Here is a 26,109-nt window from a genome sequence, read left to right as displayed (position 1 = left end):
GGCCCTCATAGAGTCATTCTGACCGACCCACAATAGGTAGGAAAGGCAAACCAATACCTGGATTATACGTCAGTTGCAGTAAATATACCATTGTTCTCCTTCGAAGGTGAAAAAAGTCCAATATACTCAACTTGCCTTCAAGTAACTTGTTGGTCTCCCAGAGACATGACTGCAGAACACTCTCTTTATGAGAAGAAGTAGTTAAGGGAGCCCAAAGTCAAGAGAGGAGACAAAAATTAGAATACTAGAGGAATTTGAAGTCTTGTACATATTTTGCTACACCAAACATTAAAAATAGCCCAACTCTTAGCCAGATTAAGATAAATCCTCACACTGGCGTCCTATTTACTTCAGTTCCTATTGCCCAACATAACATGTCCAACTTTCAACAAAAATTACAAGACATAACAAATAGCAAGAAAAACACAGTCAGAAGAGAGAAAGCAATTATCAGAACTAGACTCAAATATGACACAAATGTTAAAATTATCAGACCGGGAATTTAAAACAACTATGAAGAATATATTTACAGTTATAATGGATAAAAACAGACAACATGCAAGAGATTGGGGAAGTAAGTAGAGATGGAAACTCTAAGAAAGGATTAAAAATAAAGGTTCAAAATCAAAAACACCATAACAGAAATGAAGAATGCCTTCGAAGGGCGTATCAGCAGACTGAACACAGCCAGGAAAAGAATGAGCTTGAAGACAGGTCAACAGAAACTCTCTGAACAGAAATTCAAAGAAGTAAAGTATGAAAAACGAGAACAGAATATCTGAGGTCCGGGGGACAATTTCTAAAGGGTAATGTGTCTGCAATTGTAATGGCAGGAGAAGAGATAATGGAGCAGAAGAAACATCTGAAGTAATAAAGGATGAACATTTTCCACAGTTAATGAAAGACATCAGACGACAATTTTAGAAAGCTTGGGGAACACTGAGCAGAATAAATATTTTTAAAAATTAAGCACATCATATTCAAACTGCAAACAAAAACAAAGATGACATATCGGAAAAAGCCAAAGAGATAAAACAACTTACAGAGGCACAAGGATAAGAATTACAAAGGACTTCTTATCAGAGCATGCAACCAAGAAAAGAGTCAAATGAAATATTTCAGTGTTGAAAGAAAGAAAAATAAATGAACAAGAACCTTGAATTCCATATTCAGTGAAATTCTCCTTCAAAAGTGAAGGAGTGAAGACCTTCTCAAACATACAAAACTGAATGAATTCATCTCAGCAGACCTGGAGATGAAAGAAATGGTGAAAATAAGTTCTTCAGGAACAAAGGAAAATGATATGGGTACACTCATACGATGGAAAACTATTCAGCAATAAAAAGGAATGAGCTATCAAGCCATGAAAAAAACACGGATTAATATCAAATGCGTACGCTAAGTAAAAGAGATTAGTCTGAAGAGGTTACATACTATATTCCAACTACATGACATCTGGAAAAGGCAAAATTATAAAGAAGGTAAAAAATCAGTGGTTCCCAGGGCTCAGAGGGATAGGGCAGATGTGAATAGGTGAAGCACAGGGATTTTTCTAGAACAGTAAAATTATCCTTTCTGAGACTGTAATAGCAGATGCAATTTGGATTATGCATTTGTCAAAATTTGTAGTATTTTACAATACAATGAGTGAACTTTAACGTGTGCAAATTTGAAAAAGCATTTAGAAGATCTCGGGAAGGCATTGAGAATGTGACAAAACAATCTATGTTACAAATGTATGAAACAGCCCCCCTGAAGGGAGTTGGGGAGAAAGGTGAAGCCTTAAGTAACTTGGAAATGAGTGGAGGCTTCAGAGTAAAGGCTCAAGAAACTGAACATAGGCATGTACTCTAGTGGATAATGTTGTATCCCACAGGGGAACAGGTCAACATTCTCAAACTCCTAGACAAGTATCTTGGAATTGAACACTTAAGTAAATGTATGGCTTGGGAGCTAGATTTCTCACTGTCTGAGCGGGAAGGTACAGACAAGAAAGGAAGGAAGGCTAGAAGGATTTATGTGGTAATGGATTAGAGATAGAGACATCAGTATGAACGCATGTTTAGCTTAATATAGATATAGATGGATACAAATAGAAATATTCAGAGATATGTGTATACACAGGGGTTAGTGTACACACATATATTTCCTTGTTCTGTCAGCTGAAAGGGCCTAGGAGCTATGACAACTCAGTAGCAATGAGCACACCTAGCACCTAGATCTTGGTTTGTAATACCAATCTCCAATAAAGAGAGACCAGGAATACTTGGAGAAATCACTGATTCTGGGGCTGGAGGAGGAAATGTACAAGATGGCATAGAGCATGCTATAGTGCCAGAAAGTAAAGAAGTGCTAAAACAAACAAACAAAAATGCGACAATGATAGGAGTATGTCAAAGTGAACCAGGAGCCCAGGAGCCAATGGAAAGAACTCCCAATGGCCAAAGCTGGAATAATTGGAGGAACGAAATAAATAAAGTAGCCTTGGATTATAATCCAGAATATAAAATAGATAGCTATGAGTCCACACTGATATAAATAAATGATTGAATAAATAATGAGAGAGAAGAGACAAGTCTCCCATGGAGAAGAATTCCAAATAATTTGTGTAGCTCCTCCACTTTCAGGGAGGTGGGACGTAACTTTCCACTCCTTAGGTGTGGGCTATACAAATTGACTCTCTTCCAAAGACTACAATATAGAAAGGGGAAAAAAGAGTAACTTTGTGGTAGAGAAACTTGATAAGCACTATCTCAGCAGGTGATCAAGGTCAACATCAACATGGATAAATCATGCTGGTCCTGTGCATCCTTGATAAGATGTGATGAAAAGCACACTCTACCTTCGTGGTCCTCCTCCAAAAAACATATAACTTCACGAATCATGAGAAAAACACTAGACAAATCTCAGCTGAGGGACGGTCTACAAAGTACTTGACCAGTACTCTTCAAAGCCGTCAAGGTCATCAAAACAAAGAAAATCTTGGAAACTGTCACAGCTGTGAAGAGTCTAAGGAGACGTGACAACTAAATGGGATCCTAGAACAGAAAGGGGACATTACAAAAATATTAAGAAAAACTGAATAAAGTATGGACTTGAGTTAATAATCATGTATTAATGCTGGTTTATTGATCATGAGAAATGAACCATACCAATATAAGATGTTAATAATAAGGGAAACTGGGTGCAAGGTACATGCAAATTCTCTGTACTATCTTTGCAAGTTTTCTCTAGATCTAAAACTGTTCCAAAATAAAAGTTTTTAAAGGACTAAATTCCTTTTAAAGGGATGATTAACTTTTTAGTGAAAACTAACAAAAAATGTTTGCTATTATAATTATGGAATGATAATTTCATCCGTGGGCATGATAGATAGAAATTTGGGCAAGATAAACAGGGGACTAAATTTGGAGGGATTGTGATATTCCAAGAACTGATCAGCAGAAGAAGATTAGGGGACCAGAGATGAGCAACAAAGGAAATGGAAAGAAATCAGGGATACAGCTGGAGGCCCTGGGAATTGAAGAGAGAAGTTGTCCCCAGAATATTTCCAGTGGTAGGAATGGCTAAGGAAGTTTAAGAACATTGTGCCTAATACCCTGTTTAAATTTCTCTGCACCATTGTGATGTAAGGTAACCTCCACCTTATGCTACCTCTTTCTCCATTTAAACTTCTCTCCTAAAGAACTGTCTGGAATAAGTGATGTTTTTGAGAAATCAAGGAAAATGGGGTGTTTGGGGTACGTATTGGGTGGAGGATAGAGAACAGACACAAGAGGCAAAATGTAAGTGAAAAAAGTAATTCCAGAAGCAGGAAATCGGAACAGAGGTGACTGTCTAGACACAAGCCCTGAGAGCCTTTAGCGATGAGGAGGTGGCAGGCAGACGATGGGTTTCCCTGATGTCTGGAGAACTCGGTGACACGTGCGGTACAACTCTGTGAGGCCATAATGTAAAGAAGCTCATTCCCAGGAGTGTGTACACTTATAAGCCTGTTTTAAAACAGGAATCATGAAAGTATTTGCCACTTGGCAATTTCATGAGTGTAAAATATTAAACTCCAGTTCACATCCACCACTTCAAACGAAAGGAAATTGCAATTTATTTGTTACCATCTTACTTAGAATAATAATATGCCAGCACAGAAACTTCCTTTCAATTATGTGTTCCTGGCTTTCTGCCTTCTTAAAATAAATAAAATAGCAGTGTCCTACCTTTCAGAGGAAAAACAACAGCACCATGTAACAGTTAAGCCAAAAAGCAAAACATCCAAAGCAGATGCAATCAAGCCAATACGCTAACTTCTAACTCTGCCAACGTCCGTCTCTCTGGCTTACAGAAGTGCAAACGCTTTCAAGATGTATACTGTTTTATTGAGAGCAGAAGCCAGGTCTGGTAGCAGAAGAAGTTCCTGTGGAGACCACAGTACACAAGAACGTGGGGGAAACCAGGGTCAATTCAACTTCATGAGGCAATTATTAACTAATTACACCAGGCAGTTTGATAAGGGAATCAACCGTTGGTCACTGAGTCCTGTCCCCAAGAAACTTCCAGTCTATTAGGCAACAGAAAGCAAGCAAGTAAATGCCTGTTTAAAAATGTGTAGAGAATTGCAAGATGAAAAAAGTCCTGGAGATTGGTTGCATAGCAAGGGAATATGCTGAACACTACTACCTATTCACTTAAAATGGTTTAGATGGTAAATTTTATGTGATGTGTATTTTCCCACAATTAATTTTTTTTTAATTTTAAAAAGGAAAAAAAATGTAAAGATAATGGATTGACCACCTCCCCTCCTTGGAAGAATCGAGAGGGGAAGGTTGGCATTGGTTTGGCCCCAGGCAAGATTGGATTTTGCAGAGAAGGGAACGAGAGCAGGAGCTTACCCAAGAATACCCACATTAGGAAAAAACCACACAAGTTAGTTCAAATTCACTACGGAGAATCAATTATCAAATGCCAAGAGGACAAGTAGAAATATCAAAGAAGCAGACCAGAACCAACTTCCTGGAGAAACTGATCATGAAAGTGAGATTTAAAAGACGGCTGGGTTTTGTCATATGAGAAGGTGGAAAAAAAACATTTCCATAAGCAAAGAACAACATAACCACTGAAACTAGGAAAGGCCAGGGATCGTGGTAACATCCCTGTTAGCAGATGAATTTATCTGAAATGTAGGAAAATTAAAATTCAACTGGCAATAGTGTTTTTAATATAATGTAAGGAGAGAAAACACATGAAAGACCTATTTAAGGCTTTTGCCATGACTCAGGTAAGAAGATTATATCCAACATGAGGTTTCACCTTCATAATTACTACTTATTAATTATTATTACTAGTTGGAGGGTAAATTCTCAGCTGCTAATCCCTAGTACATAGTAGATGAATAATAAATGTTTGTTGAATGAATACATTATGCATAATAAAGAAACATTTAATGGATGAAATAAGAGGGCCTGAGCTAAGATAAGGACAATGGTAATGGAAAAATGAGGAACAAACAGAAAAAATATTAGATTAGATATTAGAATAGATTTATATTAGATTAGAAGTGGAAAAAGAATATTTGATTTTGGAGTTTGGAGCCTGGGGAATTTTGGGGTAGAGGGAGAAGAGAATGAATGAGTCTTCCACCCCCACCTGTGCATAGAAAAGATTTTTTTACTGTAAATCTTTCTCATTAGAGGTATCAACCATGGTTGAATTTGGCAAATACCCACAGTACAAAAAGGAGCACAATAAGTAGGTTATAATTGACGTGAAATTGATTTTACAAATTATCTAGCAATGCTTTTTGGAATGGCCATAAACAACGCTCTTAGCTAACCTAAAAGGATTCGAAGCAACCCGTACGCTTCAATGAATGGATAGCTTTTCTCGGTAGAAAATACAAAAAGAAAAAAAGCTAATTAAGTAGAAATGCTGCCCTATAGCTCATCTCACAATTTTAGAAGCAATCCATTTTACTTTAACTATTCCTAACAGATACCTTCTAAAAGGCAAGGATACCGGTAAAAACGAAACTCAATGTTCCCAGCTCTCAGTGTTTCCATCCCTGCCCATGGATGGTAAATAAGCAAGATGATCTACGTCCTCCTACTATAATGTCTGGCTATTTGCTAACAAGGATGTTTACTCTTTACATCAGAGATCTCCTGACATCTGCCTGCCAGTCAATCGTAGGAGAAAGGGGCTCTCTCCCAGCAGAGGAGAAGTTTCAAGGGTGAATCAATCACATCAATAACTCTGACCACACTTCTCTTTGAAACCTTAACCTAAAGCAGAGTTAAGGATGATACTTAGTTATCTTAACAGCCGATTAATTAGCAATAGTGAGTTCCTTAGTAAAATATTTGCTAAGAAATCTCATTTCTTGCTTCAGAGTATCATGAGCTTTCGAAATTTTCCTGAAGTTTTACAGTCTAAGCACAGACACACACCTGTGCTGTGAGAACTCTGTTAACTGGGATACAATCTGTGTATACAGGAAATCAACTGCCTGTACCATTTGCCATAAAGAGATTTTAAATACATGACAAACATGAACCACTTCGCATCTGAACTAGCAGCTGCAATGTTTTAAGGGCAGGCTTATGCCCCTGCCAGCAACAAGGACTCATTTGGGCAAAGGAAATGGAAGCACATTACACAACCATATGTACAATTGTAGGTGGCTCAGCCAACAGTTTTTCTTGTGGAGTTGTAACTTTGTGACCATTTGGTCTATCCAGTCCCCTGCTTTCTGAATAGTGTTCTACCCTTATTAAAAATCAACAGGCATCCGGATTCCTCAGCCTCCCCTGCAAGTTTGGTCACATCTTTCATGAACATGATCAGTTATTTACACTTCTGAAATCAACTACATGGGCACAGTCCTTGCTAATTCTTAGAGTAAGTCTGAAGAAGCTCACTCAGGAACGAGGCTGACAGGCCCTCCCACAAGTCATCCAAGAGGATGGAGACCAAGATACAAGCACTTCAGCCTTTAAACACACAGCAGTTGGCTAGTAAGAACTTTTTCTTAGATCCAAGGATTAAAGGTACACAGGATAGGAGCTGGCCATGTGGCCAAGTGGTTAAGTTCACGTGCTCCCCTTCTGCGGCTGAGGGTTCTCTGGTTCAGATCCTGGGTGCAGACCTACACACCACTCCTCAGGCCATGCTGTGGCAGCATCTCACATAAAAGAACTAGAATGACCTACAACTAGGATATACAACTATGTACAGGGGCTTTTGGGAGGGAAAAAAAAAAAGTGGAAGATTGGCAACAGATGTTAGCTCAGGGCCAATCTCCCTCACCAAAAAAAAAAAAGCATTAAAAAAATAAACGGGATAGGCCTTTCCCCAAAAACTGTTTAAGAAGGAACGAAAACCTACTGTAGAATTATTTGGGGTCTTAAAATGCAGTGTTCATCATGAAGAACTGCCGTTTCTCTTGTCTTTGTCCTCAAAATACCATTCTTGCCACAACCCAGATTGAAACCACTGGGATCGAAAGCGGAAAAGTTGAGAAAACCCGTGGTGCATTAGGGAAAACAGACTCTCTACCAAGAAAACAGAAATTTAAGAAGCATGAGGGAATTTGTTCTCACAGAAAAAGAAGCCCGGGAGCAACAACGAGCCCTGGGATAGTCCTCATGGGAAAATCTGTACCATCCCCAGGATGGGACTCTAAATAAATTATGGTACCACGGACGAATTTTTAAGATTTTTTAAACTAACATCAAGACTACCAGAAAATGTGCTATGCTCTTATAACATGCTTCTCTCAGCCCTCCGTGGATGTCGTTTCTATACGTCTCTTTGGGGACACGGACAGCAGAATCTCAGTAATAAAATTAACAGTAACAGCTGTCATCTATTGTATACCTACTAGGTGCCAGGTGCTATGCTAAGTATTTTATTGACATGAAGTCTTTTAAGCCTCCCAACAATTCCTAGAAGTTGGTAGTATGAACCTCGTTTCAGGTACAAAGAAACTAAGGCTCCAAGAAATTAGGAGAAGTGCAGAAAGGTTGTATGGCTGAGAGGCAGCAGAGCCAGGATTCAAATCCCTTGTCTTGACACTCAACTGAATTTATTGCTAATGAAGCGGAGGATGGATCCAGTATAAATCTGGCTATTGCACTGGCATGTGGACTAACAAAAAGATGTGTCTTCTTCCTCATGTCCCCTGTCACCCCTAAAATTGAACCCACAAGTGGCAGGGGTCCTGTACAAATTGGAATTGCAGAAAAGCAGCTTGGAAATGAGTGTTTAAGTGTTGGTTAACTTGGTTGAAGTAAAGAGGAGGCTGGGGGAGATGAATTAAAGCCCAGGGGAGGGCCAGGTTCAACCTTCAGTTTTATTAAGATGCATAATGGGAGAGGAAAAGACCCAAGTATATCTGCTGGTCTGTAAATGTAACCAATTTTGTTTATCTAAATGTGATACAATCTTCCTCACTGCTGGATTCTGGGAGAAATCTTACTCAGTTTTTCCCTAGCTGTGTATATATATTTAGATAGAAATTTCTATGAAATATGTGTATATACATGTATGTATTGAACCACATATAGTGCTCCAGTTATCCAACATTTATTTACGATGCCTTCAACAACCCAGAATCTAAGAGAGAAAACAGAGTAGGCAAAATGTTCTCTTTGCACCCGAAATAGATACAGTAAACATCCTGTACTTTGAGCATTGCATTATCCCTGCGCATGCCCACACTCAGAGCTTAAGATCTTTTATTTTACTCGTCATTGCTCACAAGCTCGGCATTTGGTAATCTGTTTGTTTTTCGTTCCACTGCTGATAAGAAGTAAATAGGGAAGATTATTAGAGGCAATGGTCCCCGTTGGCAGCAAAAACTGACAGGCAAATAGTTAAGCTATAAAAAGCACATTCACATATAGTAACTGCTTAATATACTGTTGTCAAATGAATGTGTAAATGAGCCAACTTTTGAGAAAATCTATCACAAAACCAGTTTATGTGAAAAAACCTGGGTGTTTTTGTTATCTGTGTGCAAAAATATGAGTCAAGACTTAGTGTTATACTAGGTTTGATAAAGTGTTCTATGCAGTGATGGTTTGATTGCAAGGAATATACTAAGCTAAGCAACCTTCAATACAGGTGTGTGTGTGTGCAGGTGTGTGTGTCTGTCCATCTGTCAGCGTTGGACAGTGATTACTGCAAGGATTCAGAGATCGCACAAAATGAAGAACAGCTGACCCTCCTAGAAACTGGAAACAGGCACCTGGAAACCATGGGGTTCCTAGGAAGCCGTGGGGTCTACCTCCTTTTCTTTCTAGGGCTGTGTATCTCTCCTCTGTGTTTCTGTGTGTGGAACTGCACTGTGACTCTTGGTTCTGCTCCTTGAGTCTGTAACTACTCAGGTCTCTACTTCCAGCCCCAATGCTGGACCTCTCAGCAGCTCTCCCTAGAGATAGGTCTTAATTCCAAACTCCCAGGTGAGGAATCTGATTGGCCCAAATAAAATCAGATATTCCTCCTTAGTCCAACCAGTCATGGCCAAGTGTGGCAGGGTCACATGTTACGCCATAGCTGCCCAGAGCAGCCCATAAGTATTTATTCATTCAACAACTTATTTATCTGTTTACATACAATATGTGGTCCCTAACCACATGGAGCTCACATTTTAGAAGAGTTAATGGTCACATTTCATGTTTTACGTTCAAAGAAATAGAATATTTTGTTTCTGTTACTTTATGAAAGATAGCAAGAACCCAGACTGTTACCGAAAGTTTGGTCTCTGATCCTGATGTCAATCCAATTAACAAGAACAGAGTCTTGGGTGAAAAAGGGAAGGCTTTACTTTGCCAGGCCGAGGGAGCCGAGGCAAGGGTTAGTGCCTCAAAAATTGGTAGCTCTCCATTAAGAAATGGGTAGGTGTTTTTACTGGGGGTTGTAGGTAGGGGAGGGGGCCGTGGCCTTCTTGGTCAGTGTTTTCCCATGGGCCTGTGTCTGGGGCTGCTTCCAGCAGAGGAGACAAAGGATTTCTCAGATGAGTGCCCTTGGTTGTTTACCTCCATGGTGGAAGGTAGACTCTGACATCAGGAAGCCAGGAGTTGGGCCCAGGAAGCTTCAGTTTCTTGATATTCTCTGGACGTTTGTTTCTCTGTGAAAGAACTTCAAGGTCCTGTGATTAGGCGTAACTTTACTGGGAGCGCAGTGTGAGGTCATCTGGACTTTACCAATTTGTAACTTCTATTTGGTTGTCAAGCTCAGGGAGTCAGAGGTTAAAGAAACAAGCATTTACAAATATGTGAAACTAAAGACCCAGGGAACTGGAAATGTGTGCTTTTAGTTTTAACCCAGATTTGCTGGGTTTGCTGTAGGGGAACCTCTATCAGGGCTGATAGTAACTAAGAGCCAGTAACAAGACCATGTTCATAGGTGGATCGCTAAGCCCAGGACAAATTTAGAAGCATGTCTCATGAAGAATCGTTCAGGACTCTGAGGCTGCTAGTGTAGAAAAGAGAAAACTCATTCAGTCACTCAAGAAATGTCATGAGTATCTACTTTGTTTTTTAAACTGTTCTAACTGCTGTGGTTATAATGGAGCACAAAATGAGACTCAATTTTCTCACATAGGGAGCGTGCCTTATGAAGGAAATCTGATTACTGTCTTCAAATTTTAAAGATTTATCATGTATAAAATGTATGTTTATTCTATACTACTTTAGAAGGCAAAACACAGGCAAGTCAGAAAGTGAAAGTTACAGAAAGGAACATAGGAGGATGAACCATCTAAACGTTAGTGGAGTCCAGAAATGAAAGGAAAAATCCCGGGAGATGGCGCCTCCCTCCCCAGCATCAGCTAGTGATGATACCTCTCAGGAATATTGTCAGAACGATCTCAACAGGGGAGAGAAGTTGAACTAAGTTATTTGCTAAAGTCGCTTTTATTTCAAAGACTCCAGAATGGAGCTTCAGGGAATGGGGTTCAGAAACATAAAACCCACATCTGAACCCCCAGTTTATCTCAGGCAGAGGGCTTCCCAGCAGGTTTAATTCCATTATTCCCCATCCTCATTCTTCTTGGATGTGCTCTCTGTACAGAAGACATTGCAGAAATGCTTGAAGAGACCCACAGGGGCTCCAAAAGAACATTTTTATAAGTAATGTTGTAGGCTGACTGTAAAAATTGGTAATGGAAACACTGTAGGATCTATTGTTACTAATCTGTTTCGAGAACAATACTGAAAAATGACACAATTTCTAACCAGGAAGGGAAATAGGCTGGCCTCTGCGAGTGTGCGTGTGCACATGTGATGGCAATAAAGGATTTCTGTAAGCGACCTTGAAGATCATCTGTGTCCTCCTAAGATGCAATGCTCTCTATGGCAACAGTGAGAGGCGATAAAGCCAAGAGCTTTACACGCAGACTTCGGAGCCCACCAGACGTGGCTTTAAGTCCTGGCTCCCTCATCTCTACGCTATGCCTGTTTCCTCATTTGTAAAGTGGATGTAATGACGACAAACTATGATTAAAAGAGATAATAATACACATAGGCACGTAGCCCAGTGCAGCGCCTGGTCCATAGATGAGAAAACTGAGGCTTAGAGGAGCTCAGCAAACTGTTCAAGGACAAACAGCAAGTGACAGAGCTGGAATTTCAACCCAAGTACTTTGTAACTACTGACTAGAACGCCGCTTCAAGTGCATTCTCTCTGCCTGGCATCATTAGTATCAGGCTGCTGTCGGAAAGGCGATCTCATCGTGGTTTTAATTTGCATTTCCAAGATTGCTACTGGGTTTACATTCCTCTCATGCTTGATGCACGTTCTTTGTTCTGACGTGGTGTGTGAGCATGCTGTGAACCAGGCTTCTCCAGAATACTTTCTTCCTGGGTGGAGACAGCACTTCTGGGCTAGTCCTCAGCATTGGCCCAATAAATATCACTCTATTTTCTTATCTATAGATTGGTTATTGATTATTTGCATTGACAATATACATTCATTATATATGTGTGTGTGTATATATATATGTATGTAATGTATAATATATAAAAAACTTTCTCCAAGTCTTTTCCTTTTAGGTGTCTTAATGTTATCTCTCGATGAACAGAAGTTCTTAATTAATGTAGTTACATTTATCAATCTTTCTCTTTATGGTTTGGCTCTTTTGGTCTTGTTTAACGAATATTTTCCTACTCTAAGTCACAGGTATTTCCTTATATTTTCTTCTAAAAGTTTTAGAGTTTTTCCTTCCACATTTGCATTTTTACTAGATATGGAATTGATATTTATGTTCACTGTGAGGTAGAGATCCAATTCCATTTTTTCCCAATAATTTGCTGACCATTCCATTTTTCCACTAGTTTCTATTATATATCAGATTTGTTATGTTCCAATGGTCTCTTGGTCCCTAAGTCTCTGTGCCAATCACTCACTTCTCATTTGATCTAACGTTATAATAAGATTTGCTTCTTCTTTTTCAGGACTATTTGGCCATTTTTGGGCCTTCAAGCTTCCATATAAATTTTAAAACCAGCTTTAGAGCTTTGTTGCATCAAACTTGCAGATACAACACAGATCATTTTTAGATTTTTATTTTAATGCCATTGAAAATATTGTTCCATTTGAGTAGATATAAACATCTTCAAGATAGTCTACTTATTCATATATATGGCATATCTTCTATTAATTTTGGTATTTTCAATATCTTTTAATAAATTTTATAATTTTCTCAATAAAGAATTTTATTTTTTTAGATTATTCCAAGGGTGTATGAGTGTGTGTTTGCACAAAATTGCTAATATAAATAGAATTTTAACTTTTTTATTTCAACTATTTTCTAAGTTTCTGTTGCTGTTGTAGAGAAATACAATAGATTATTGTATATTAAATTTTATACAACAACTTATTTAAACTTTTTAATCAATTTTAGTAATGTAACTATAAATTCTTGCAGGTATTTCATGTAAATAATCATATAAAGTCCTCACAATTATAATTTCCTCTCTTTGTAATTCTTGCACTCTTCTTTTTCTTGTTAGTTTGTTTTGTTTTGTTTGCGGCATTAAAACCTGAAAAATAATGTGTCTATAGTTGCACCATTAAGTATGGTTTGCTGTAAGTTCCGGGGAGATAGCCTTTATCAAGTTATGGAAATTTCCTTTATTCTTAGTTTTATATGAGGGTTTTTTTCCCAATCATGAGTGATATTGAATTTTACCAAATGCTGTTCCTATAAACATTGAGACGATAAAATATTTTTTCTCTTCTAATCTGTTATTGTGCTGAATTTATTCACGGGTTTTTTCAAAGTTGAAGCACATTTATATTCCTGGAGTAATTTGAACTTGATCATGGTGTATTAATGTCTTGTATACATTGCTGGATTTTTTAATATATATTTAATATACTGTTTGGGATTTTTGTACCTTTGTTTTAAACATAAGCCTATAATATTTTTTGGTAAGGAAGATTCACCCTGAGCTAACCTCTGTGCCAATCCTCCTCTACCCTGTAAGTGGGATGCCTCCATGGCGTGGCTGATGAGTGAAGCAGTCCCACACCCGGCATCCGAACCTGCAAACACCAGGCAGCTGAAGCAGAGCGCACAGAACTTTAACCACTCTGCCACGGGGCCCGCCCCAAGCCTGTAATTTCTTAATACTTATTCAATCCACTTTCAGAATAAAATAAGTTAATCAACTTTTTCTTATTTTTTTTTTCTGGAGAAACTAAATAATATAGAGATTTTCTGTTCCTTGGAAATTGTATTTGAGCTCACCTGTAAAACCAACAGTGTCAATTCATTCAGGAGTGGGGGGTCAAGGGGGGTAGGTTGACAACCATCTTGTTTCACTATTTCACTAAGTCCAGCAGTTTTTTCTCTTTTTTCCCCCCAGAAATCCTCTTTTCTAGACTGCTATGGGCTGGATTGTGTTCCCAGAAAATTTATGTTGAAGCTCTAACTCCCAACATCTCAGAATCTGACTGTATTTGGAGAGAGAGCCCTCAAAGAGGTGACTAAGTTAAAATGAGGCCATTAGGGAGGGCCCAAATTCCATCTGACTGATGTCCTTATAAGAAGAGGAAATTTGGACCCACGAAGAAATTTGCCAGCAACTGTGCTCCCACCCAAAGGAAATGCCACGTGAGAACACAGCGAGAAGGCAGCCATCTGCAGGCCAAGGAGAGAGGCCTCAGGAGAACCCCAACCAGCCAAGACCTTGATTTTGGACTCCTATCCTCCACGCCCAGTCTGTGGTCTTTTGTTATGGCACCCTAGCGGACTAATATGTAGACTTACACCTTTATTGAAATAGAAGCTAATTGTTCAAAATATTTTTCCCTCTTTCTTTTTATTGCCTATTTCGCTCACCGTATCTTCTCTTTTTCTCTCATCAGCCTTGTTAGAGGGTGTTCCGTCTTCTTAAGGGTAAACCAGACCTCCTGGTTCAGATCTGGCTCTGCCATTAACTAGTTGTATAGCCTTTGGCAAGCTACTCAGCTCCCCTTAGCTTCATTTTCCTCTTTTGTAAAATAGAGATGCTTATGACACCCTCATCTTAGGGCTGCTAGGGGGAATTAGAGGAGTTCACACGGATAAATCACTTAAAACAGTGCTAGTAAGTACTAAATATTAGCTCTTTTTCTTAATATCATTATGGTTATTATTCAAAGCATCATCTTTGGGTATGTTAACTTTATTGTTTTTATGTTTTGTTTTATTGCAACTTTGTCTTATATTATTTCTTCTTTTTTGTGGGTTGTGGTGTTTTTTTAGCTTACTCTGCCCTTTTTCTAGTTTCTTAAGTTAAAACCTTTGCTAATTTATTTTTCAGTATGGCTTTTTTCTGTTCAGGAAATCTACTCATACCTATAAATTCCCTCTGCTTTAGCTACTTCCAGCAAATTTTGATAAAAATATTTTCATCATCATTCACCTGTAGGTATTTTGTAATTTCATATTTAATTATCATTTACTGCAAGGCTTGCTTGGCACTCAGTAGTCTTCATTTGCTTGTTCCCAGAGCTTTAGTCTTTCATCCTCCTTCCATTTTACTATTTTAGCCTTCTTGCAGTTCTTCCTTGGCTCATCTGTCTCCATCCAGCTCCCTGTACGTCCAGCCCACTCCTGCTCCTCATTCACAGACACCAGGAACTATTTTATTTTTTCTTCTTGAAAAAGGCAAGACCTATTCAAGCTCCAAGTTTTCAATAGGTAGGCTGGGTGAATTTTCCCTCGGTCCTGCTCGTTATTCCTTGCTATGGTGGTTGACTGCTTTTCTCAAATCTGCCACTGAAGGCAGATTCACTGGCTCTGTTCTCATTCTGAAACCGAGATTCTAGTCACCTTGTCTCAGGCCTGCCTCTACTTTTACATGGTTATCGTGTTCCTTCCACTCAACTGAGATCTTTTTTTAGTGATCTGAACTGACTTAAGTACCCATTAAGACCAGGCTTCATCCTGCCAACTTACAGCTTCAGGACTGTATTCCTGGTTTACCTGCTTAGAATGCGATGAATGCTGCTGGTTTCTCTTCTACTTTCTTCCCAGTTGTTTTAGGGGATTTGTGGTTTAGTATCTACCTGCCATTAAGAAGACGATAGCTGAGTTTGACAGTGGACATAGGGAAAATCAGGAAATACGAACTCTGCTTCACAAAGCACCGTTAAAAAGCCTTAGAGGGCTCCCTCTAAACCCATTTTCTAGTCGTCTAAGTAAGTGAGGAGGTAAGCACTATTGCCTTACTTTTGTCAGGTGAATGTTTCTGGAAGTGAAGCAGGTGGATGCCAGATGTTGCTTTGAAAACTGCTTATGATGTTCCTATGTCTATCACCTCGTCACATATAACCTTGGGGACAACTTTGTTGACCTCTCTGTGCCTCAGTCTCCTCATCTATATAAAGGGGATACTTACCTCACTGGGTTCTCATGAGCCCTAAAAGGAATAATCCACACAAAAGACTTAGAACTACGCCTGGCCATAATAAATACTTCATGAAAGGTAGCCATTATCGTTGTCATTATCATTATTTAATAACGCTGTTGTTGTGAGAAGTGTCCTGTCCTGAGAATTATGAGACGTAGGTCCACTTCTGTCTCTTCCAGCTGAATAGTTTTTAGCTTGATTTTTTTCTCTGTGCCTTCACTTTCTCGTTTGTAAAATTATGGTGTTCAGATGCAGAATCTTCAAAACCCTGCCTGCTCCGAAATACTAAGATTCCGGGGAAGCTGTAGCAACGCTCTGTTTTATGCATCCCCTGGGGAAGGAGATCCTTTATAAGGAGTCTGTGCTGAACAAACACACACGTCTTTCCAAATCCCGCAAAGCAGAACCGGGCCTGAGACAAGTCCTCTGACACAAGCTCTACTGTCCTCAGATGGCCCTGATCAAACATATGATGTTTCCACAGTGCGTCCTTCTTTTTTTCATCTTTCCTGCCTCCTCTCTAAGGTTTGTTCTCTCTGAGTCAGTTCAGGCTGCTATGACAAAATACCATAAACTGGATGGTTTATAAACAACAGAAATTTATTTCTCACAGTTTTAGAAGTACCAGATCAGGTGCCGTCACAGTCGGGTTCTGGTGAGGACCTTCTTCTGGGTTACAGACCACCAGCTGCTCCTTGTACGCTCACACGGTGGAGAGCAGAGAGGGAAGCAAGCTCTCTCATGACTTTTAGGAAGACGCTAACCCCATTCATGAGGGCTCCCCCATCATGACCTCGTCTAATCCTCATTACCTCCCAAAGGCCCAGTCTCCTAATACCATCACATGGGGGCATAGGGTTTCAAAATATGAATTTGGGGAAGACAGAACATTCATTCCTAGCACTCTCCATTTCAAATCCCTGGGTCCTTCTTAACGATATGCTATTCGTCTTCTCCAAATTGAGCTAGATCTTAAATCAATTGATTCATTGACTAATTATACACTAGTATATAAATATGAATGTTTCACTCATACTATTAAATCAAAATTTTCTCATTCACTATACAATATAGAGCTTTGTTTCCCTGGTGAAAGAATCCCAGGCTTCATCAAATGAGTGTGAAAGATATTTGGGAAGAGAAAGAGGTGGAAATAATCATACAAATCACACATCCATGATTTCTCCTACCAGGATGAGGCTTTTTCTGTATATTAGCTAAGTCAGAACCTGATCCCATGATGGCAGAGTACTTTTTACCAGGTTTGTGCAGAAGCCGCCATGAAACTGTCAGCCAGACTTTCTGGTCTAAGCTGGCAGAGCCCTGTACTCTCCTTTCACTGCCTTGTTACAGGTTGCACAGCCATCTCCACTTCCCAAAATCATAACTCAACTCTGCTACAACCTGCTGCCTACTGCAAGAATTCCAGATACTTAAGATAATGCCAGAGCCAGGACTCAGGGAAGGTCAGTCTGAGGCAGAGCCAGTGCAGCTGATAATTGTTTAACTGCGTACTTGGGAACAGCATTCCCCAGAGTGTATTCAGCAAAAATCTAGTTCCATGAAACATAAATGAGTTTTGCAAAGCACAGATGAAAGATACTATGGTCACATAAATTTGGGAAGCACTGTGCTAAGGAAAATCAAACAAGTTTATCTAGAACAAGAGTTCTCAATCCTTTAATATAACATTATACACTGTGAATAGCTAAGAGATTCCCAAACTCTTTTAAACACGGTTGCATTTTTTCAGAGGACATCTGTGAAAGTTTGGATTAATATTTAGCAGACAGTCACTCCCGCTGCCCCCACTGCAAGTGAAGTATACTTCTCAACCCCATTGATGTTACTCTTGGCTGCGTGACTTGCTTTGGTTAATGGGATGTTTAGGGTGTGATTGGAGCAGAGGCTTTAGATGTTCTTGCATAGATTAGCTTCTCTCTTGCTTTTCTGCCTTTGCCCTGAGAACCTGTTCTTGTTAGCCCTTGTCCCAGAATGATGAGACACACATAGAGAAGACTGGAACCCAACCAGTAGCTTGGAATCAAGCCTTGGCGACCCGCAACCTTGAAGTAGGGCCACCCAATGGAGCCCAGCCAAGATCAGCTGAACTGTGGTTGAATTGCAGACAGTAAGCATGAGGATAAATGGTACGAGGTACAAACCACTGAGAGACCAAGGTTGGCAGCAACCCAGAGCTGACAAAACACCCCTCGCTGAAGCAGTGTTCCATGCAAAACAGTTTGGGAAAACAAGCTCCAGAGTCCTCCAACATCCCTCTTTCTACCAGCCTACCATCATTCTCCAGTGTTTAAGAAAATTAGCACAGCTTTTTAGATTTAATAGAATTCTGCAGTTCTCATTGTGATTCACATGTTTATAGTTCCACACAACAGAGCGGACACATTAAGTTAGGAAGAGCAGCCCCGTTTCCCAATCAAACAGGGGACTTGCAGGACGACTGATGGGCAAAGACGCCATGGGACCCAGCTCGCCAGGTCCCAGCCCTGGAGCTTTCCACTAAACTCTGCTATTCCTCTTAATATTTAAAAAAAATCTCTTGATGCTCTTCTGTGCGCTTAGTTCCAAATTTCTCTTTCCAGATATACTCTCTCATTTGGAAATTCTATAATTAAATAATGACTTCAAAACAATCTCCAGTTGAATAATACAAGTGTGGTTGCATGTTGGGAACATTAATAATACCAAAAAGCCTTCTATTTATTTAGTTGCACGAAAATAGTCATCCAATGTCCTCTACCCAAAATGGCCCAACTAACTTTAAAAGCTACTCTAAAGGGATAGAGAGCTGTGGGAAATGACTAAATGGCACTGAAAGCAGTACTCTGCTCTTAAAAAGTTCAAAAATTAGGCAGTCTGGGTGGCAGGAAGATGTGAACTGAAGGAACCAGGACACAGCCCTGAATAAGTCCCAGAATTTGCAATGTGGACAAGTTATGTGCTCAAGTTCTGAAACCAGTAGCAGGAAGTGTTTTTAAAAACATGCCTACTGAACCTGTTTGAGGGCAGGTGGTGTCTTCAGTATGGCATTTCCCTGGTGTAGGGCACCTGCTGTTGGCCCGGGGGCTCCAGGCTCCACACACTTTTAGCATTGCAAGGCTCCTGACTCCCGGTGCCCTCCACAGAGACCCTCGGAAGCATTCAAGCGATACTGCAAAGTCCTACCTGTCAAAAATACTTCTCTGACACAGACACTGCCTTCGCTTCCTGCAGGAGTGGAAATAGGGCAGCATTTCTGAAGGGTGCTTTAGCAATTTCATTCATTCATTTATCCATCATTCGACCAAGAGGCATTGAGTCACCTACCTGTGCCACACAATCTTCTAGGAGCTGTAGACACTGTAGTGACAAACAGACAAAAATCTCTGCCCTTTTGGAGCTTATAGTCTAGTGAGTGCTGGGGGTGATGGTCGGAATGGAGGCAAATTAATCTGGGGGGAAAACTGATTAATTAAAATATAATTAACAAGTAGGTGAGAAAGTCTATGGAGAAGACTTAAGCAGTAATGACGAAGGAAATGGAGGTAGGTTCTAGTTTTACATAGGTCAGACAGGGAAGATCTCCATGATGAGGCAACGTTTATCCCAATATTATGTTTATAGCTACAAAAAAGAAAGACTAAACGGAAACACAAAAAGTACTCTTTGTGATTATTTTAAGAAGAAAGGATTCTGGGTAATTTTTTGCATGCTGTGTTCTATACGTGCGTGCACATATCTTTTTAATTAAATGGAATTTTTCAGAGTGTACTCAGGCATGTCTATTTTTTAAAAGCTCCCCCAGACAATTCTGATGCGTAGTCAGATATAAAACTGTGTCCCTCCCACCTCATATTTTAGATTCTGTGGTCAAAAAGATCCTGATCATTCTAAGCATGTTGAATTCAATATTTTAAGTTATATATATTTTTATATCTTCCTGAAATTCCCATCAATTAGGTTACTGAAGAGTCATACATAAATGCCTCGGAGTGCATTGTGAGAAAGAAATGATGTCGTCCAAGTAAAGAGGTTAGCATCCTGCTCGATAAACGTTTGGCTACCATCACTGTTGTTGCCATTATTGTGAGAGGCTTAATGGAAAACAAGCTATTTGGTCTGGACCTTGAGAAAGAAATGGGATATGGGTAAAGGAGAGATAAAGGACGCGGATAAAGGTCAGATATTGGATTTTCTAGGCAGGGAGAATGCATGGCCAAAGGGATGAGGAATGAGCTCATGGTGAGCAAAGGCAACTCCTCCTTTCATCCCGTGTACGCTTACTGGGCCATGAGACCACTCCATGAGCACTGGGACCGCGTCCACCTTGGTCACTGCTTTATCCCAGATCTTAGCACAGCACATTACCCAAAAGAGATGTAGATGTTTGTTGAATGCTCAAAGTAATTGACCACAACTAAAAGGTGTTTATTTTAGATGTGTCCTCAAGCCATTTCTGTGACATCAGTCATCATCTTAATAAGGAGATAATCAGAGCCGTGCTGAGAGAAGAAGTGAACCAAGATACACTCAAGCTATAAAAACAAAATGCAATCATTTGTTGGATTTGTATGTAATAACAACTAAGTCATCTGGTGTGGTTAGGAAAATCGTAAATTTTTAGAATGGAAATATCCCGTTAATGCTAAAATTTTTAAATTTTATTTTAACAAAGTTGGATGGAAATATTTTAAATTTTTATTACAAATAACTGTGACTTTTTAAACACTGTATATAGAACAAAATTGAGCCTTTCCTTTAATAAATCATGTCAGTTATAGATCACAAGTTGTGAGCAGCCAAAAAAAATACCTTTGGCTAACTTAAGAAAACAAAGTTTTTTCTTGGAATATTTTAGTCTCCCAAGGTAAAGAGAAATTGGACAACCAATCTTGAAAAGGTCAGGGACCACGCAGCTCCAAGGGTCTATGTGGAAGGGATGAATGGAGTATCTATTCAGGTAGCACCCCAGGATGAAGCAGCCCTGACAGCTCTGTCACTCTGCTCAACATCCAAATTCTTGCAAGAAACCTACTGACCTAGCTTGGACCACGTGCTCAGCCTTGTCCGGGAGAGGTGAGGACACCTTAAGTGATGGTTCCACTGGAACTGAATAAAACTCGGAAGGGTAGTTTTCCAAAGGAAAACCATAGTGCTTCTTCCAAAAGAGAGCAGAGTGAAAGCTGGGCAAGTGAAAACATAGAGGTCCTGCACAAGAATTAGTGATCAGCGTCAACATCACTTACAGTACTAGGTTATAATCCAGGGATGTTCTTGGATCCTGCTCAGCTGTTCCAGGCTACTTTTCCTCTTTACTTAATGGTCTCAGACTTCTGCACTTTTTGAGTTTCTAATCTTTATAATCCTATTATCTCTCTTTTTCTTTTAAAATGATTACTTGTTTCTTGCTACTTTCAATTTGCCTACCTTTGGTAATTTCAATTTATCTCTGTCCTCTACTTGGCTATGGAAGAGGAAATGAAAGAGCCAGGTTTGTTAGACATCTGTGCATAGTGAGGCTATAAACAGGTACAGGTCTCTGAGTAAAATGCCCTGATAAATGCACACACTCGGTGTCATCTACATTGCTGCTCAGAGACTTCTCTTGCTAATGTTTAGTTGTTCAGCTAACTTGATAGTGACTAGGTGAGGAATTTCTCTGTAAATGGTATACTGCCATTTTTTTAAGACCATAATGTTCTTTTGTAATTATTTTTTAACTCATCTTCACCATAGCACTGAAAGGAAAGCAAGGGCAAATATTTGCTCAGTTTCACAAGTATAAAAATGGAGCCACAGAGAGCTTAACGGCTTCTGGGCAGCCTAGTGCCCTGCCCTAGGTGTCCTGGTCTCCATTCTAGAAGTTAGTCGATAGATTCAGCTATGTCGGTGTCACAGGTCAGAGGCAGCCTAAAACTCAAGGGATCGCTAGGGGATGTGACAAGAATATGACACAGACAGAAAAGCACAGGGAAAATTCCATACATAGCTGTTGAACATGCACAAAATCCTGAAAACAGTGTGAGGAAGTAAATGAGAACAAACGTAGATTTCACTTGTGCAATCCCTTTTAGCGGCAACTTGGATGAAATACTGAAAACATGTTTACTAATTTTCAGGTGACATCAAACTGGGAAGGATTACTAAGACATCAAATGGCAGAAGCAGGATTCAGGCTGGAACTGCTGATGAATTTAACCACAATGAAACTTAACATGGATTTTCTTTCCTAATATTTATATCTAAAATTCAAATTTACAAACATAGTATAGAAAAAGCCTAGCTCGACAGCAGTCATAGGATTCTGGTTTACTACAAATGAAGAAGCAATAACCATAATAATAATAATGGTTACCATTTATTGAACATAGTACCGGCATCATGCAAAGGGCTTTACACGTATAACATCAATTCTCACAGCAGTTCTGAGGAGCAGGCATCATCGTCATCATCCCCATATTATAAGTGAGAAAACTAATAATTTGGGAAGTAAAATGCCCAGAGTACAAATGCCTCTCGGTGTTGAAACCAGGTGTTAAACCTGCCTGAAGCCTAATATGCCGCTGTTATTGTTTAAAAACGAAGGTCATTAGTAAAAGACTCAAGGAAGCCTCTTTGCAAAGCTCGTATCTCAATGTGTACTATGTGACAGACTGTACTAGGTGCGGTTTTCTGGGAATCGATGGCTTTGACGTTGATCTATGTATACCTTATGTAGAGTTTGATCACAGTTTTCCCTGAGAGCATTGGAGAGCATGCGTGAGATATGAATGAGGAACCTGAGAAGAAGAGTTTAAGAGCACCTTCAAATACACAGATTTGAAACGAGCATTACACACGGTGTTGAGCAAGGGGCCAGACAGGGTCCCCCCGCTCAGCTGTGTGATCTCACACCAGTTTCCCCATTTGTGAAATGTGCATGATGACCCCTTCCTGGCGACATTGTTGGGAGCACTAGAAACCACGCCTGTGAAGTTCCTTGGCACAGCTGTGGTGCATAGAAAATGCTCAAGATAGCATCATTTCAGCTCTTTGTGGAAGTTAAAGGAAATGGACTTTATCGCAAAATCAGAAAGAAACTTGAAAATGACAGCTGTCAGACAGAGAATGAGCTGCCTCGTGAGATAGTGGACTTCCACTCCCAGGGACATTTAGTCCATTGATATATGCATTTTAGGGGAATATTGCACTGCATTCAATGAGTTTTTGGATGAGATATTCTCTGAGGTCCCTGCTAAAGCTGAGATGCTGAATAAAAACAGATGTGCTTTCTCCCATCTATAAACTGTGCTGACCAGCCAGCAGTGGGACCCATGCTTTGAGCTGCAGCAGGGGGTGAACGTACATGGAGACACCCTTGCCATCTAACCCACTCCCCATCGGGCTCAAGGGCACACCCTTCCAAGAAGTCTGACGAAGTAAGGGACTATCAGAAATTCTAGGTTGGTGGCCACTCCTCATATTGTTAAACAAGTGACTTTGGCATCAATCATTCTTAAAAAAAGAAAAAAAGGATATCTACTACTTACAGCCACAGCTACATGGCGTAGAGGGATAGAGTGAATTCAACGGGGCAGTGGAAAAGGAAAGGCTGCCTGACCACATGTTTACTGCCGTGGTTGCACACCCTTTGCCCTTCTCCCAAATGACAGCCCTGTTTTTGAATTACAGCATCTGGGCTGAGTTGCTTCATTTTACTACCTCACGCTCGCATGCCACTGGTGAATTGATTTCACTCCTTTTTTTTTTGAAATGAATGTTTGGGAGTAGCTCATATTTCCCTGATGTTTTGGAGACCTGAGTTGCTCTTTGCTTTATCTTTTCAACCAGATTTCACAGTAGCATGTTTATTTACAGAAGCAGAACAAAAGTTTTACGATGTTACTAAAGTCTGGAAATTCATCTGAGATGATTAAAAGAGTAGTTACAAACTGACCTCAAGCACTGGGGAAGTGTTTGGGGCATTTTGTTCACAAGCCAGAGAGGTGAAATCTACCACTTTGAAGTTTTCTTCTTGACATATTTCTGGCCAGTCTAAAGTAAAGTGATGAGATTTCTAACATCACCGGATGCTCAGTTTCTATTTTGGACTTGGGAAATGTTTCACAATACGAAATTTATTCGTGTCAAAATATACTCTGTCCCAGTGCTCCTCTTGCCTGGCAATCTCCTTCCTTTCTCTCTCAACCGGACCATTTTCTACTCATCCTTCGGTCTCTGTTAAAGACGTCACTTCCCCACGGAGCCTTCGCTGTCTGCCCTGCACTGGGGCAAAGTGCCCATCGAAGTGTCATGATTTCATGCCACACTGCCACTATTCTTCTGTATCTCCTCCACACTTGCAGTTACGTGTTAAAGAATACGATACCAGTTCCATCTTGTTTTCCTTGTCCCTCAACACTCAGCACAGTGTTTGGCATATGTCAGGCGCTCAATAAATATTTGCTGAATGAATGAGTGCATTCTAACTTTTTATGACATTAAATTAAAGAAAAATAACTCACTGTTAAATTCCTAATTTGGTAGGTCTCTTCTAAAAGTTCAAAGTTCGACTCAGTCCCTCACTACTGCTTTTCTTTTTTTTTCAACTTTGGTTCACATTCCTTACTTAAAAAGTATGATGCCATAGAATTTTGTTTGTAAATAAATCCTTCTTGAAAACATGGTTCTCTGTTTATCCGTCAAAGATTTGGCCAAAGTTCTTTCAGAAAACAGGTCAACCAGATCATTTTCTGACTGGCCACGTGTACAAAAGCATTCTGGGACAAAGGTCAGGAGCAATGCCACCGTTATAAAAGCACAAACACATTTGCAGCTCCTCTGTGTGAAGCTGTTCTTGAACCACGCCAGGAAAACTGTCTTGATTCTTACTCACACCTTTACTCTCCCCAAATGATTATCACATGTCTCAATCACCCACTTCATTCACCATACTTGACTTCCAATGGTCCTTGGTAAGTGTTTTAAATTATTTATTACAAAATATTTTGGACATTTTTGAAATAAGAGTAGGACCCTTCTCCCATGCTGATTACTTGTTTAGAGAAAACACTCATTTGGATATCAAGAATGTTTGTTATTTAAATTTTCACGTGAAGTTTAATTCCTATCACACATACATAGAAGAGTTTTCATTACAAATCTTAATGAAAAAGTCATAAGCAATTTTGGGTTATCAGTTGTACGTCATCACAGCTAAAATCAGAAATTTCTGTCTGTTTGCTTATTTAGGAAGAAAGCAAGAGATTAGAAAGGGCCCCACCATGGATTCACACTTTTTCATTTACCACTTTATCAAGGTAGCTAATAGTATAACTAATAGTTAATAGCTATAGATAATATATATAGGCAACTATAGCTAATGGTTAGTATGCTGTTATTAATAAATGCTCTTTCGTATAACGGAAATGAGATTACAGTTGCTCTGAGTGGCCTCTCTGGACAGACCTAGAACCAGCGAGCGGAAGCAACAGAACACCAACTTTAATTCATTGTTAGAAAGGACCAGCCAACCATTAGCAAAATCCTACTTATATGTAGCTGCCAGTTTCTTGGGCTCTGATTTCTGTGCTGTCACCACAAGGGACTTATCATAAATCCTAGAATTGATATTTGATCTCCTTGGCGATGGTGGTGAGGTGAGGTGGTTATTTCAGTCTCAACTGGACTACTAAAATGCCAGCACTGGAACAACAATTTTGAAATAAAATGCCATTGTTTACGGAGGATTGCGCTCGTCTAGTGATCCAGTGGAATTTGAAGAGTTTCAAATAAAGATTATGGACTAGAATTCAAGGGAAAGGAGGCCTGAGGGAGGGTAAGAAGGGACGGCCAGGCAGAGAGGTAAAAATTCCCCCGCAGAGTAAACGTTTTTCCTTGTGTTGGCTGTATGCCACACTTAAGAAGCCTTCCTGCTGACTCGGACCTAATCTCACATCAAATATCAGGGCTGTGTACCGTGGGCACAGGTTCCTCTATCTCAGCAGCTCTGGATCTGTGCAATAACCCTTGGGGGCTCAAGAGGCACTCAGAGAGGAGGGAGAGTGAGGATGCGTCTAGTGTTTGCTTAGCGGTATAAAGCTGGGGTGTCCACGGAAGCTGTTCTGACTGGGCCCAGCCAGGCCAGCCTAGCCCAGTTAGAAAGGCTATGGATGTACCAAATAACCACACAAGGGCATAGACACACACACTTTGGCTAACTGCTATTAATGGT

This window comes from Equus asinus, chromosome 16, assembly GCF_041296235.1.
Source record: "Equus asinus isolate D_3611 breed Donkey chromosome 16, EquAss-T2T_v2, whole genome shotgun sequence".
Taxonomy (NCBI): domain Eukaryota; kingdom Metazoa; phylum Chordata; class Mammalia; order Perissodactyla; family Equidae; genus Equus; species Equus asinus.
The sequence above is the reverse complement of the archived record's forward strand: the minus strand, read 5'-3'. Positions refer to the sequence as shown.